This window comes from Rousettus aegyptiacus, unplaced genomic scaffold, assembly GCF_014176215.1.
Source record: "Rousettus aegyptiacus isolate mRouAeg1 unplaced genomic scaffold, mRouAeg1.p scaffold_m13_p_3, whole genome shotgun sequence".
Taxonomy (NCBI): domain Eukaryota; kingdom Metazoa; phylum Chordata; class Mammalia; order Chiroptera; family Pteropodidae; genus Rousettus; species Rousettus aegyptiacus.
The window spans coordinates 54,142,312-54,158,622 of NW_023416306.1; positions in this window are offsets into that span (position 1 = coordinate 54,142,312).

Here is a 16,311-nt window from a genome sequence, read left to right on the forward strand (position 1 = left end):
TTATCAAGAATACACAGTGGGGGAAAAGACAATCTCTTCAACAAATGGTGATTGTATATGCACATGCAAGAGAATTATATTAGATCCTTATCTCACACCATTCATAAGAGTTAACTCAAAATGGATTAAAGAGTTAAATGTAAGACTTGAACCTATAAAACTCCTAGAAGGAAAAACAAGGTAAAACCTTAATATTGCTCTTGGGAATGATTTTTTTGATATCTCACCAAAGCACAGTCATCAAAAGCAAAAATAGACAAGCAGGACTACATCCAATTAAAAAGCTTCTGCACAACAAAGGAAAGAAATGACATAATGAAAAGGCAACCTATAAATGGAAGAAAGTATTTGTAAACCACATATCTGATAATCTGATAAAGGTTAAATATCCAAAATATATAAGAAATTCCTGCAACTCAATAGCAATAAACAAACAAACAAACCCAAATAATCCAATTTTAAAAATGGGCAAGAGACTTGAATAGATATTTCCTCAAAGAACACATACAAATGATCAATAGGTATGGAAATGTGTTTTACATCTCTAATTATAAAGGAAATGCAAATTGAGACCATAATGTATATATGATCTCATACTTGTTGGGATGACTTATTATCAAAGAAGCAAGCGTTGACAAAGTGTTGTGAAGAAATGAGAATCCTAATACACTACTGGTGAAAATGTAAATTGGCATAGCCATTACGAAAAACAGTATGGAAGTCCTTCAAAAATCAAAAAATAGAACTACCATATGATCCAGCTTCCTACTTCAGGGTGTATAGTCAAAAGGATTGAAATGAGGATCTCAGAGACATATCTGCAATTTTTCTTCAGAATGGATATTATTAACAGGGATCAAGTTGTGCTCTTGAAAGAAATCTTGCAAAAAATTCCAAGTATAAATACTTATACTTATTTTACCTCAAGAAATCACAAAATGGTTTAAATATGGAGAACAAAAAAAAAGTCATTAGAAAGAACAATATATATACTACATCATTCTTTTTCAAACTGAATTTCATAATAATAATCACAAGTTAAAAAGTAATGTTTTAGCCTCAAAAAGATGGCACAATTACTTTTGGTGTGGTCATTCTTCTGTTTCACCCCTCCCCGCCCCCCTACGGCCCCCCCCACCCCCACTCTACTTTTGAATGCTATGGTAATGTAAATACAAGTGCGACCTGACTATTTCACTGTTTTTTGTAACATGAAATAAAGGCCCTATAAATATATAAAATACATGTGTTAAGACATTGTTTTGACGTTTAAGTCTAATATACATAACAACGGTAAAACAGAAAGTCAATTTTGTTTATTTGTATGTGTGTATACATGTTTAAGCTCCTAGCAGTATAAGGGACATTTAGAGAATCTCATCAAAAAATAAATTTTGTCATAAACATTTTTAGCCATTAATTGACAGGAGCTCTGCCTCAAGTTTCCAAAAGCCAAGAGAATCTGTACAGCCTTTTCCACTTATTACCTTTTCTTAAGGAACTTGAGGAAGAGAAGGATCCACAGTATTTGCAAAGATCTGAGTAATATTTACTGGTAGAAATGGAGTTAGAAAGCTGTTTTTTTTTTCAGGAAAGGATATTTAAAAAAGAAACAGAATTTGATGCAATTAGTAATATCAACTTAAATAAAATAACATTTTGTCTGACATGAACCAATAGGAATCAATATGGACCATAAAATTCACTCATTGGAGCTATTCATTAAATAGACATTTGGGGTTTAGTATCTCATTTAGGACTAGGAATGGTGAAGCAAATAAAAGACATAGTTCCTCTTCTCAAGTAGTTTTTTTTTTTTTTTTTAAACAATGTGCAGTAGTTTCTAGTTTTTCTCTTTTTTTAGTGAGAAATGATGCTCACATGTGTTAGCCCATGACTGTGAGCAGAGCCAAATCTGCTATAATCCAACATAATTGGGTTAAGGATGTGTTATGGGCTAAATTAGGTCCCCTTGAAATGCATATATTGAAACCCTAACCTTCAGTATGACTGTAGTGGTAGATAAAGCCTTTAAAGAGGTAATTAAGATTAAATGAATTCATAATAGTAGGGCCCTAATACTATAGGAATTGTGTTCTTATAAGAAGAGGAAGAAACACCAGAGCATGCTTTCTCTCCACTTGTGAACAGAGAAAGGATCATGTGAGGACATGGTTAGAAGGCAGCTATCTACAATAGAAGGAAAGAGCCCTCGCCTTGAAACTAACTAATCCTGGTGGCTCCTTGAACTTGGACTTCTGACCTCCAGAAGTGTGAGAGAATACATTTCTGCTGTTTAAGCCACATATCTGTTGTTTAAGCCACATATGGCATCTTGCTATGACAACCCCAGTAGACTAAAGCAGGATATATGTACCACAGCATTTCAATAATTTATAATTTCCATGACTATGAATATGAAGTATCAAATGTTGCTCACTACTAGATATATAATCAGTTACATCATATACAATTTCCTATAACTAGCTATAAATTCACACCTTTCTTTTATGCTAAAAAAACACATGTACCTGAAAGAAGGTGAGGGCAATATTGTTGAAAAATAATTTTCAATCTATTTTTATTATAAAAGTTATTCAATAATAAAATGTATTAATTATTTGTAACAGAAAAAAATTTTCAAGATAGCTCAAACAGATCACAAAAGCTTTGTTCCTTAATAGTTGAAAATAACCTGGTAGCTAGAGAACAAGGCAACAAAAGTAAAGAATACAGAGAGAAATATGGCAACATATATACTAAAGTTGTCCAAAGTTAAATTAAAAAAAAAAAATTTAAAAAGATATCAAGAGAAAAACCACATTTTAATTATGCCTGCATATTTTTTGTAATATAATTTTAGGCAGGAGATATCGTTTGCTTCATTAATAATGTATAGAAAATTATGTAATTGAATTGTTTTCTCAATTTTTAAAAAAAATCTCTATTAAGATATCTTTAAGGATGATTAAGGAGAAAATATAAAGTTGAAATTATGAGTTTAAAAAGGCAGTTGACATTTTGGTGTCAAAAGGAATTTTGGTATGATTGGAGTGTCAAATTTTGGTGATCGGCCAAACAGTAACCAGTAAAAAATGATTCCTTACAGGTCCAATTCTATCTTTTATAAAATTTCAGTTGTGCTGCCAGGCTAGATTATGGATCACTTTTATTATCTCTTCCCATATCGTGGTCCCTCCATAGTAAATAAGATTTAAAGATACACTCTCCATGTTAGGTTCTGGTATTCTCTGCATAAAATAACTACAATTTGAGTATGTACCTGTTTTATGCTCATGTGTTCTTGGGGCTATAAAAATAACATTTGGATATTTTAATGAGTCATTTGGCAAAAGCATTTGCCTGTAGAAGCCAATTATCAGTATCGGGAGAGCTGATAATATTAATAGGATTACAGAAATTGTAACATTGTACACAGTATTATAATTGAATTAAACACTATAAATAATAAATTTAAAAATACAGAATGAAAGACCTATTACATTCAATCAATATTTCTGCATAAAGAAATGAAACATAACCATTGATGTTTAATAATGTGGGGACAATACAATAGATACATGCTGCAAAATATTTAAAATATTTAATCACTTTTGACTGTCCTATTTAAAATATAGGATTTCTCTTCATGATTCATCTATTGTTTTCTCTAAAATTTTCTAAATCTTTTAATAGAAAGCTTCAAAGAAAGCAATAACATTCAACTGAAACAAGTTAAAATTAATAACTGTGACCCATCCTTTCTCTAATGTCAAGATCGTTTTATAATCACAGAAGGTTGCTATAAGCCTTTTAATCAATTTAATACTTATTTAAAAAAACACGGTGTATGTCAAGTAAAGTGTATTGTGGGTACAAAGAAAAATAAGAGGTAAAATCTGCCTTCAAATAGCTAAGCATTTAAGAAAACAACCTTCTAAAAATAATTCTAATACCGTATACTGTTAATCAAATTTCTCATAAATAAAACACAATAAAAGTGCTTTTCGGAGTTTAGGGTTCAAGTTTTCCTGGAGGGTGTAATGCTTAAATTGAGCCAAGAAAGATGATTGAGTTAAATAAATAAAAGAGATGTCACTATAGAGCCAAAGACAGTCTTCTGACATAGCATTAGGAGTAAACTACACTTAGAAGTGAACTGAAAGCTAACATTTAAGTTCTGATTTGAGTTGGTATTGTGTGAAGAATGAAGTAGCAGGAATACTCGTTAAGATCTGAACTTATTTCTTAATGATGGAACATATTAATCAGAAAAGAAATAAATATTATATCAGTAGTGTTACCAGCTATTCATATCTTAACTACTGTTTTTTTTTTTTTTTTTAACTTCTGCAAAGAGCAAGCAGGACCATAGGAAGGTAATAATGATAAGAATAAATTCACTGATAAAATTGCTTTGAACTTCCAAGTAGAACAAAAGTCAAGGAAGTTAAGAAGTTAGCAAAAGAATGCCTGAGGAAAGTTTTATTAATAATTGAAGCATTTGGACTTATCTTCCAATTTAGCGGCACACCAATCTGTATGGTCTTGAAGAAGTAGAAGCCAAGGTCTATATTTTAAGAAAGCCCAATGCCCCTCTGACAACTCAGAATTGTTACTGCAAAACCCTATTTGATTTCAAAATACTAGCAAATAAGGCATGGATAGCAGGGGAAAAGGTAACTCCTTGGTTCTTACTGCAAATAATAGATGAGTATCTGCTTACAATTCACGAATATATGTTCTGGTAGGTAATGGCCTTTTTACACACCACTTTTTAAAGTAAGTAAATTATGGCATTCAGTGACCTGGACTCTTTTTGCTGTAGTTTTTAAAAACTTTTGCTGTACTTTCTCATGATATATTAGTAAAAATATAAACTTTAGATTTTCCTGTTCTGTAAACATGCTTCACAAAATTGTTGGGATAATTCAACACCTAAAATAATTCATGGCCTAAAGGCATCACTCAAAATTATAATTTATCTTTCTGTCCTATCATGGACCTTCTAAACCATCTTAGAAGCCTAGAAGCTTAATATTATCTTTTCCCTCCCCACATGCATTCATATAAAACTCACTTATATTACAGTGTAACTAAATTACACCTTCAACTGTTGCAAAGTAAGAGGAAGATAATTTTTTAGCGAGACCTTTGTCCTGCCGAGTCAAATACTTAATATTTGAGTGAAAAATTTTAACATTATTGTAATGATAATGGAGAGTGAGAAAATAGGAAGCAGAGCAGATCCCCTGGTCTCTTTTTTAACATATGTTAATTGTGCTTTTAAATGGAGGGTTTGATTGTCCTAATCTAAAAACATATCATATTTATATTATATCAATAATGCAGGTAGCTGGACTCTCAGACTATGAACTGCTAAATCTGATTAAATCAAGCAAAACAAAACTAAATTACTACATGACTTTGTGAATACTAAATGGAGCTATTATAGAAGGGGCCATTTTAGCAATCATTTGTAACATTTGGAAAACATACAGCAAAGGGTACCTTGTTAAGCTTTTTGTCATTATATTTGAATTTTTTATTACAGAAAATTAGGATGTTATTCTTAACTCTATACACTGAGATCTGGGCTCATTTTGGATTCTGATCTCTGTCCTTATTTAGGAAAGTGCCAAGTGGCTCATCGGTGCCCCCATTCTGCACTACATACTCGCCTTTCCACTGAGTTCATTTTCTCTTACATCTTGGTTTTTCTGGACCCTGATATCTGTTTATTTCTACGCACTGAATTTATATGTAATCATTAGCAGATAATATAGAACATAATAACACATAGTTGCTAGAGAACTACCAAGTGCAACCTAGCAAATTCACAGTTTTATTTTATTCTCATTCTCAAGTAATACACACATGTGCATGCCAGCGTGCTGATGTGTGCAAACACACATACCCCAGAATCTTTTAATCTTCAAAGCTTTGCCATCTGGCTCAAATCAAGTAAAATAGCTAAGCCCATTACTCAATCTTAATCTTGTAGCAAAATTTCCAATTTAGATGTATTTTTTAGAGGAATTGTAGAATGAAGAAAGAAAACAAGAACTTTCATTGGAGGTTAGATTTGTTTTTTAGATTGTTTTGTGGGAAATAATGTTATTTAAGATTCTAGGGTCCCACAAAAAAATTCATAGAATTTCAAAATTATATTAATTTTCATTATCTAAATTTTTTTATATTAGTAAGAGAGTAAGATATAGGCACAAATCAATGCTATGTCAAATTATGTTGATTAAAGATAAAAAGTCCTCAAAATAATTGTCTTAGCTGTGCATTTCACTCTCAGACTGGAATTGACTTTAGGCAAAGTGATGAAATCTTTCTCCAGGTTTTCTCTTCCCTAGCTCTATTATTCTCAAAAGCAATCCCTCAGCAAAGACTCATATCTGAGACTGATTATCCTCTGTTCCCTATTCTTTGACATTTCCCCACCTATTCTCCATTTAGAAGTGTCAAGTCATATATTTGCCTTTCCAAAATTTGTGTGTGTATAATATATAATAAACATAATATATATTAAAAAATTAGTGTTGACCTCACTTTTATAATATCATACATTCATTTTAACACAGTAAGTACAATAACAAATGTGACAATAATAGTAGAGATTTAAAAAACATTTATAGAGGGGTCATTTATTTACCCACCCTCTATTAATTACATAACATGAGAGATTTTCGAACCCCCCACCCCCCATGGTATGGGTAGTTATATAATCTCGTTAGCCAGACTGATATATTGAGGATCAAGGACACTAATGTAAGTTGGAAAAAAAGGGCTCCGGAATGAGGTGGTCCTAGTATAGGTATGAAATACATGGCCTTTAAAATTAGTTGGATTAGAAACTGTCATTTGGGGGAAAGCATATGCAATGTTGAGGAATTTATTTAATCTTCTTAAGATTCAGAAAAATGGGAAAAAAATTAAGATACTCATGCAAACTGGCTGAGAATAAAGTGGGAAAACGCATTAGAAGTACTTCAATACATATTGACTAATAATATAAGGATCATTATAATTACAATCATTTAAGAATAGGCATGTAGGACCAAAACATGAAATTTATAGAGTACATGCTATATGTCAAATATTATATTGAGCAATTTGCAAATATAGTGTGGTATATCACAATTATTAGCCTTTTTTAAACATATTCTTTCTATCTGATGATCTATTATTGTTAATTAAAAGTACCTCTTAGTTAAGCAGAACTATGAATTATAGCTACATATTTTTCGGGAGAATTAATTAAATGGATTTATTCTTAGAAGTATTTTTTTGTTTGTTTTTTGAAACTATCCTAGACTATGGCAGGGAGAAACAAAACGTATAAATGGACAGAGACAACACACTAAGGAGGGAGCCAAATTTCTGATATGGGAAGAAGAAGAAGAGCCACCTGTGATGAGGTTCATGTACTATATAGAGAATCAACGCCAAATTAATTTTGAGTGTACCTCCTGCTGATGTACCATCTGTGAATAACACACCATTTAACAGTTCTTTACCTTTAGAAGTCCAAAAACAGGAAGCCAAGGACTGGGGGTTGGGAGGAAAGGAGATAATTGTCAAAGGGTACAAAGTTTCAGCTATGCAAAATAAATAAACTCTGGAGATAAAATGTAGAGCATGGTTAACAACACTGTATAGTATATTTGAAATTGCTAAGAAGGTAGACATTCAGTATTCTCACCACAAAAATAAAAAACATTGTTAACTATTTGAGGTGATGAATTAGCTTGATGATGGTCATTATTTCACAATGTATATGTATATCAAAGTACCAAGCTGTATACTTTAAATACATACAAGTTCTATTTGTCAATTATACCTCAAAAACATGAAAACAAAACAAAACAAAACACCACACCACATGCGCCAAATGCATTGTAATGCTCAGCATACGTTAATACAATATTTAAGTATTTCTAAAGGTATAAAAAGACAAAGGCAAAAAGAATGGAAGAGGACACTATAGCAAAAGAAAAACAAAAATGAAAAAGCAAGAGCTAGAAGGCAGACCTGGAAAACCTGAAAATTTGACAGCAACAATGCATCCAATTAGTCCTGCAGAATCCCCAAAGTTATTAGTAATTGGTGACATCAGATATAAAGATGACAACAGATCCAGAGAAGTTGGGTATGTAACTTTGAGAAGAAATGCACTTCTTAACAATCTCTTCTCTCACTTTGAAGACACCTGATTTTATGTGAGATTGTGCTGCCATGAAAAATAAAACAAAACAAAACAAAAGGCCATTCCGTGTGGCTGTTGAAAAACCGAAATTTATTTTTCACAATTCTAGAGTCTAGGAAGTCCAAGGTAAAGGCACCAGCAAATTTGGAGTCTGGTGAGAGCCGGCTTTCTGATTCATAGATTGCCAAGTTTCTGCTTTTCTTCACATAGTCAAAAGGGCAGGGGAGCTCTCTGAGATTTTTTTTTTTTTCATTAGAATATTAACCCCATTCATGAGGGCTCTAACCTAGTCACCTAACAAAGGACCCATTTCTTAATACAATCATACATTGGGTATTAGGTATCAACACATGAATTTGGGGGGAGGGGAATGTAAACCTTCAATCTATAGCACTCTCTCTCTTTATTTCTGGTAAAAGACTAGGGAAACTGTAAATGGAGACTATTTTAATCAAGAAAATAGGGTCCAATTGAAAGTAGAGAATTAAAGTGTACATATTAAACATTGTGATGCTCAGGCATATTTTCTCCCCAAAATCACAAATTGCTAGAAGCCAGGTGGGAGGTTGAAGGATTCTTTGGAGACTCTGACTAGGTCAAGAGAAAAAACATTATAAACCAATATTTTATAAACCAATATTGTAGTCCTCCTGAAAAAACAAACAAACAAACAAACACATTTTCAGCTTATCAGCCTCACTCAGATGCATATAAATTCCAATTAGCTTTGTAGGCTCATTTATAAATAAGAACAGACAGCCAACAATAACCTGAAGAAACCTCTTGAAGGAGAGAGAGGGAGACAGTGGGGAAATGTAATTTGAAAGAAACAAAGACCTTGTCTGGAAAAAATAGAAAAAAAAATGAGTCAATAATTTTGTAGTAACTGTGTATGGCGCTGGATGGGTACTAGACTTATTTGGGGATCACTTCATACATTTTATAAATGTCCAATCACTAAGCTGTACAATTGAAACTAATATAAAATAAAATTGTATGTAAACTGTAATTGAACAATATAAAAAATGTAATTATGCTATAAATAATGATCAAAACTAAAAATATATAAATAAGAGAAAGAGACACCAGAGATATGCACACACAGAGAAAAGGCCATATAAAGAACCAATGAGAAGATGGTCATTTGAAAGCCAAGGAGAGCGGGCTCAGGAAAAACCAAACCCACTAACATATTGATCTTGGACTCTTAGCCTCCAGAACTGTAAAAAAGTAAATTCCTGTTGTTAAATCAGCCATTCCATGGTAATTTTTTATGGCAAACCTAGCAGATTTATGTAGTTGGTGAAGGTGTGGGAAGGGGGAATAAATGAAAAATCAGGTTATCTAGGACAAAAGAGAAATAAAAATCTGAAGAAATACATGTTATTTTAAGTATGTATATTCACTAACATATCTGGATTCTGTCAAACTGACAAAAGAGGTTGCCACGGAACTAGGAATATTGTGATCTATCCCAAGATATAAATCATCTGGAAAAGGTAAGCCCATATTGATTTATTAAATAAAAAATCATGGGGGGTGTAAAAAAAAAGCACACCCTAAATCAACACTCCATCTCCACAGTGTAACAATTAAGCAAAAGAGGCTTCTGGTCAAGATGGCGAAGTAGGTAAATAATGTGCTTGCCTTCTCCCACAACTAAATCAGAATTACAACAAAACTACAGAACAACCATCATTGAGAATCACCTGAAGCTTCACCCTTAAGAGTGAGGCGTTCAAGTCCCACACCAGATATCCTAGCTCAGGTTGGAAGTCACTTCGCTGCCAAGAAGAGAGGTATCTACAACTTATGGCTGTGAAAACCAGCAGAGACTGTGACTGAACAACACTAAGGGTTGCTGGAGACCCAGGCATTCTTATTAAAGGGTCTGTACATGGACTTACTGAAAGACTCACTTGCTCTGAGCTCCAGAGCTGGGGCAGCAACTCAAAAGGAGCCAGGAGCACACAGGGAGGAACTGAATTGTCTGGCTTCAGGGCAAGGGCTGGAGGGACAGCTTTCTATCAGACAGAAGACATTCCTTTGTTGAGCTCTCCCAACACTCAGCCTGCATGCTCGGGTGAGTATGATATCTGAGTCTCCATCAACCTGCATAACATCATTTGCTCCACCCTAGTGATTCCCAGAGCCTCTGCCCCAACTAACTTGCAAGCCCACCCAAGCCTTTGCCAGTGGTTTTAACATACAAATGGCCTATCTTGGCTCATGCTGCAGAATTTCCTAAAATTTCTCAAAGATTCGTAAACTCCAAACAAAAAGCATCTGGCCTTAGTGTGCCTATACCTCTTGCTAAGCAACCCCATGCCTGGCACTAGCAGAAGCTGGCCTCAGTTCACAGGTTAGCCTCTCCCAGGCATCTTTAAGCTCAGCACAAATGACAACCAACTGCAGATATCTTTGTAGCTTATACCAAGCATCCCTGGGCAGAGCATAGGCTATGGCTCATCTTGTCCTATATCAGAGCTCCTCCCAAGAGGCCCCAGAACCAATACATCCAGTAGCCTACTCGGACCACTCCAGGGCACCACCCAACCACCTCCACAAATAACATATCCAAAGGGCAAGCTCAGAAGGCACCGGAGCCCCACTAAAGTGAATCCCTGTTCCATAGGGGCAGCCACTGCAAAACAGTTCCTCTACTCTAGTCATGACCAGTCTTCATAATCAATCAACCTGAGGGTCAATCCCTCCCACTGATATAACAATATCAATCAAGGCTCAACCACAACAGGAGGGCACACAAAGGACACACCTGGAGCACCCAGCTCATGTGACCAGAGAGACTGTGTTACTGGGCCCCATTAGTAGTACTACATAAGGCCACTTAGTCAAGACTTAGAGACAGCAACTCTACATAATACATAGAAATATGATACATAGAAACAGGGAGGCAGCCAAAATGGGGAGACAAAGAAATATATCTCACATGAAAGAAAAAAAAAAAAAAAAAAAGCTTCAGAAAAAGAACTAAACAAAATGGAGAGAAGCAATCTATCAGATGCAGAGTTCAAAACACTAGTTATAAGTATCCTCAATGATATCAGTGAGAACTTTAACAAAGAGATAGAAAATGTAAAAATGAAGATGAAAAATATTAAAAAGAACCAGTTAGAAATGAAGAATATTATAAGTGAAATGAAGAGTACATTAGAGAGAATCTACAGTAGATTAGATGAAGCTGAGGACCGAATCAGCAATTTTGAAGATAAGGTAGGAGAAAACACCCAATTAGAAAAGTGACAAGAAAAAAGAATCCAAAAAAACTGAAGATAGTTTAAGGAACTTCTGGAACAACATTAAGCATACCAACATTTTCATCATAGGTGTACCAGGAGAAGAGAGAGAGCAAGGAATTGAAAATCTATTTGAAGAAATAATGTCAAAAAATTTTCCTAGCTTGGGAAAGGAAATAGACATACAAACCCAGGAAGCACAGAGAGTCCCAAAAGAGATGAACCCAGAGAGGTTCACACCCCGGCACATCATAATTCAAACGTAAAAAGATAAAGACAAAAAATTAATCCTAAAAGCAGTAGAAAAAAGCAGTTAGTTAACTACAAGAGAGCTCCAATAAGATTGTCAGCTGATATCTCCATTGAAACTTTACAGGCCAGAGGAATTGACATGAAATATTCAAAGTGCTAAAAGCAAGAACCTACAGCCAAATTACCCAGAAAGTTTAGAATACAAGGACAGATAAAGAGGTTCCCAGACAAGTAAAAGACAAAGTAAAAATATAAATAGTAAAATGGCAATAATTACATATTTATCAACAATTACTTTCAATGTAACTGGATTAAATGCTTCAATCAAAAGACATAAGATGGCTGAATGGAAAAGAAAAGAAGACCCTTATATATGCTGCCTATAAGAGACTCACATTAGATCGAAAATACATATAGGCTAAAAGCAAAAAGATAGAAGATTTTTTTTATGAAAATGGAAACAAACAAACAGATAAAAAAGTTGAGGTAGCAGTACTTATACCAGATCAAAAAGACTTTAAAACAACGGCTATAACAAGAAACACAGACCCGGTAATTCCACTTCCTTTTTCATGGCTTCCGAACCAATAAATAAGATCAAGTCTCAACAATGCTTGTGTTATTTTGTAGTTTCAGGACATTGCTTTATATATACCAATGGCAAATGGAAAGAAAATTCCTGGTAACAGATCTACAGGGTGTTGGATCAAGAAAAATATAGAATATAAGTCTGGATATGGGAGAGTTGGTTGCTTTGCAGGCACTTTCCCTTGACTCAGGAGTTAACATCTTGCAATAACATCTGGAATTGGTCTCAGTATGCTGCTTGTGTAGCCACTGGAAGCATAGGAAAAAAGTGATGGCTTATCATAATTGTTCTGGGAAACGGAACTGACCGAGTATTGAAGAGGAGATCAAAAAGCTAAGAGACATACTAGAATACTTTGATTTCTTATACAAGAACAAGATATTAGAAGACACCCCACTTGCTAAGTCAAAAAGGAATTAGTCAGAGACTACTGATACTAGTGGTGGCTGTAGTTTTATGTAGGAAATGGTTGGAAGAAGGGTAGGATTCCATGGAATTGGGCTTTCTAATGTTAGTGGGAATGATAGAATTCTGGAAAAGCAAAGATGAAATGGCAGCACTTAAATGTGGGAAGTAAAGTAGACATGATTACTGTTACAGAAAGCAAATTACTAGTAGCAACAAAATGCCCCTTATTTTAACAAAAGCCATATATGTCAAGTCACATACTCAATGCTGTAAGCTTTAAATCTTTCCTCTAAGATCAGAAACAAGATTACATTTCAATGAGATATCCATATGCTAACCTTCACTGCAGCATTAGTTGTAATAGCCAATGGAAACAACCTAAGTAACCACTGGTGATAAAGAAAATGGAGTATTATTCAGTTATAAAAATGATAGAAATCCTGCCATATATAACATGGATGGACCATGATGGTATTACTCTAATTGAAATAGATCAGAGAAAGACAAATACTGCATGATCGCATAATATGCGGAATCTAAAACAGCTAAATTCATAAAAGTAGAGAGCAGAATGGTTGTTGCCAGTGGCCTGGGGATGAAGGTAGTAGGGAGATATTGGTCAAAGGGTACAGACTTCCAGTTAAAAATGAATACGTTCTGAGGATCTAATATATGAATGGTGGCTACAGTAAACAATCCTATATCATATACTTAAAAGTTGCTAAGAGTGTAGAGAACTTAAATGTTCTCACCACGAATTAAAAGAAAACAAGCTAATTAAATAAGGTAATACAGGTGTTAAGTAACCTTATCATAGTAATCATTTTGTAATATATACATATGCAAATCATCACATTAAACTTACACAATGTTATAGGACAATTATATTTTAATAAAGCTGGGAAAAAAAAATAGGTGGCTGTCGGGACTTGAATGGTGGTTTATAGTTTGCCAACCCTGCATTAGTCTATTTTTTTCAAATGTGACAAATAGTAATGTTCAATGGAGAAAAAATATCAGGCTAAGCCAGTCCTTTGGGCAAGGGAAATTATTACAAAAGTAGTTAAGTTATATGAGAAAGATCATGTTATGCTTGAAATCTGCACTTGGTGTAATATATTTTAGACTCTAAGCTCTGCAAAGGCTGGAATTATATCTTTTGTAATTTTAAGTGCCTTAAATTATCACATAGGAATACAGTATATTCTCAGTAAAGGTTTTCTTGATATCATTGAGAGAATAAAACATTTAGAAGCAATATCAAGTGAAAATAAATGCTGTTTTTTATAATTAAATAAGTCCACCAGAAATTCGTAATTTTTCCTTTTAACTTATTTTATCTGAACCTGAAATTTCTACTTTGAACATATGACTATATGTGTATTGTGTGGACAGTGAAAGAAAAACAAAAAGATTAAAAGAAAAAAAGAAATCACCTTGACTTGAATAACAGTAGCTTACATCAATTCTAAGAAATTGTAACATCAAATTTTCTGGCAAGATTCCACTGGTGGTGTTTATTTTTTATTAAATTCTGATTCTTGAGAGAATAGCTTACCAGTAGTAATAATAATAATAATAATAATAATAATAATAATAATAAGTAAAACAAAATACAGAAAAAAATTACCTTGAGTCATCCTAGGTAGAACAATTCCTGCCAGAAAGATTAAAAATATAATTCCAAATCTTTTTTTCCCCCAGTACTGAATAGTTGCTATCAAAATAATTATAAATACAATACAGAATATGTGAATTTTGGATTGAACATCTTTTAAACTGAGATCACTGTCAGATTAACTTTTATTGAATGAAAATTGATCCAAAGTGATAGTCATATCAAGAAAATACTTAAAGATTAAAACAAAAGAAAAAGTAAACATTGAAATGATATTCATTGGTATTAATACATAAATATGACACAAAATAAGTTGATTTTGAATATTTTTACATCGAATGTACATCAGTGTAGTTATATGTTAGTAAAAACAGATGGTGTAGTGAGTTAAAACTGCTAATGTAAAATTTGTGATATGGAGTGTAGAGGTTGAAAGAATTCATCTGGGCCAGATCAAGATGCCAGAATAAAGCATATATTATACTGTCATAGATAAGTGACTTTTTTGTTTTCTAAAATAAAGCATATTTAAACATCCCCTTTTTGTGGTAAGCAGTCTCTCCCCAAAAAAAGATTTAATATGTCACTTTCAATTCAGGCCATTCACATTCAGGCCACATAATCTCTTATAGGTTTTCTTATGCACTGTGAAGGAGAAGAAGAACAAAAAAGAAAAAAAAATCAGGAGGAAAAGGATGAATGGAAAAGTAAGAGAAAGAAAAAATACAATTGAAAAGACAGATGGAAAGATAATTGTACCTATTCTTCCTCTTGTTCTTTTTCGAAGAAGTATGAGAACTAGATATAAAAGTGTGTGGAAATGGTAGAAAATATTTTTGCTGATTTTGGTTGGTTATTATATTTTCAAGATTTTATTGGATACATTCAGATTCTTTACTAAAAGGTATTGCAATGACATCAATTAAGAGTTTATATAGTTTTCCAAACCTCATTATCAAGAGATTGTTCATCTATTTCAAGAAAAAAGACATGAAATAATTTTGTGGTTGCCCAAGGTAGATTATCCACATGTAGGTAATCTTCTTGATACAGTAAAAGTAATGAGCTGAGATGGTCCAGGCAATTATGTTCCATGGGATAAGGATGTCTGTACTTTTCTTAGTTTAGATTCTGAATTCTTTTTGTCCTCAGACAGACTAAGAAGAAAAAAAAACACGACATCTTGGCACTGGGAACTCTTTTGTTCCATGATGGATGTGTTCCTTCTAGGAAGAGGAGAACGCTGTTGCACCTCATTCATTAAGTTGATGTAATGGTGGCATGAACTATCATCCACTGAGGTTTTCAATTGAATGTTATCTCCCCAATCACTTTCCCACAGCCTAATGGAGTGTCCCTGATACCAGAGTCTGATAAATTGCCCAATGCCAATTAAAGAAGATACTTTTCCTGTCAGTCATTTAGCTGCAATATTCTCCTTTACTAGATTAGGTTCCATAAAAATGACAGAAATGATGAAAGTTTATTTGTAAAATTCTTCACTTAAATTTTAGAAGCTACATAGTCTTCTGGGTTTCCACACTGGATCCAAAGTCAGGAAAGGCATTTATTGATGTTATTAGAAAACCAATCTAAGTAGATATTGTTTTAACAGAAATGCTGAAGGATGCAAACTTTTAGAGAAAAAAAAATGAAATAATTGTGAAGAAAATACACCCATCCATTTATCGAATATGTATTGATAATTTCTAAACATCAAATAGACTTCTTTCTTAATAGATGAGTAGGCAGCATAATCTCTGAAATTGCCCTCTGCCCCATACTTCCTGCCCCTCCCAACTCATCTCAAATTGCTCGGTTTTACAAAAATATATACTCTTGCCTACAGAAACATTTTCTACTTTAGTAAGCAGATTTCACTGATAATGCAATGTCTCTGAACATACATCACTCTCTGCTTTTTGATAGGTTTGTTGCCAAGCTACTGAATAGCAGATTTTAATGTTCT